Here is a 998-nt window from a genome sequence, read left to right as displayed (position 1 = left end):
ACTGTAGGAACAGTCATCACACCCACAGAAGAAATAGATGAAACGCCCATAGACTCTCCCACTGCAGCAGTTGAAACTTTGGAGCCTTCTGTGGACCAAGCAACTGGACTAGCAAGCACATCATCACCATTTGTCACTGCATTCACTTACGTAGACATGGGGGTCTCGGGAATCTCAGCAACAGGAAATGACCAGGAGATAAGTACACCTGAAGGGTCAGTTGACGAGGGACCAGTGGAGACCACCACTAAACCACAGTACCAGTTCACTGTAGCAACTGATAAGAATGAAATCAGAGAGACTGAGAGCACATCTGAGAGTCCAGGTGATGTTTCTTCAAAAGAGTTTAAACAATCCCAGGAATCCACATCAACCCAATCTCCTTCCATGTCAAGCACAGGTAAACTAACAGAGGCTTCCACAGCCTCTTTCACAGAGCAGGGTAGTGGTGACTTGACAATAGACTCTATAGCCGAGGATGAACAGAGAGAGCACGAGAGTTCAGGTGAAGACATCTCAGATGTGTCCACTAAGAAACCTGCAAGCACGACTGCTCCTCTCCTGTCTAGTCCAGCAACAACAATGGAGGAATTTACCACATTGTCTGTCAGTGGTGACACCACCCTTGAAACAGCTGTTGAGGTTGATGCAACTCTATCAATCGGCACAACTGCAGAGGTACCTAAGGTTATTTTTAGCACAGCTCAGAGCCAGGAAAGTGAGGTGACAGAAAAAGATACAAGCAGCACAGAGAAACCATCAGTTGCTTTGATGTCAAATATAACACTCACAGACGATGAAATTTCAGGTGACCAGACCCCAGATATGTTTCCCAAAGGGTCTGTTACTGCAACGGTTTCTTCTGTATACAGCACAGTCGAAGCAGAACAAATGACATCCACAACTAAAGTTTCTTCTCGTTAGCACTGAGAAAAAAAAATAGTGACCACATACGAAACTGCAAAGCTGAGAAAAGAAGTGCTAGAATACAGCAACTT

The sequence above is a fragment of the Salmo salar genome, chromosome ssa24 (assembly GCF_905237065.1).
Source record: "Salmo salar chromosome ssa24, Ssal_v3.1, whole genome shotgun sequence".
In the NCBI taxonomy this organism is placed as follows: Eukaryota; Metazoa; Chordata; class Actinopteri; order Salmoniformes; family Salmonidae; genus Salmo; species Salmo salar.
This window is presented reverse-complemented; position numbering follows the sequence as displayed.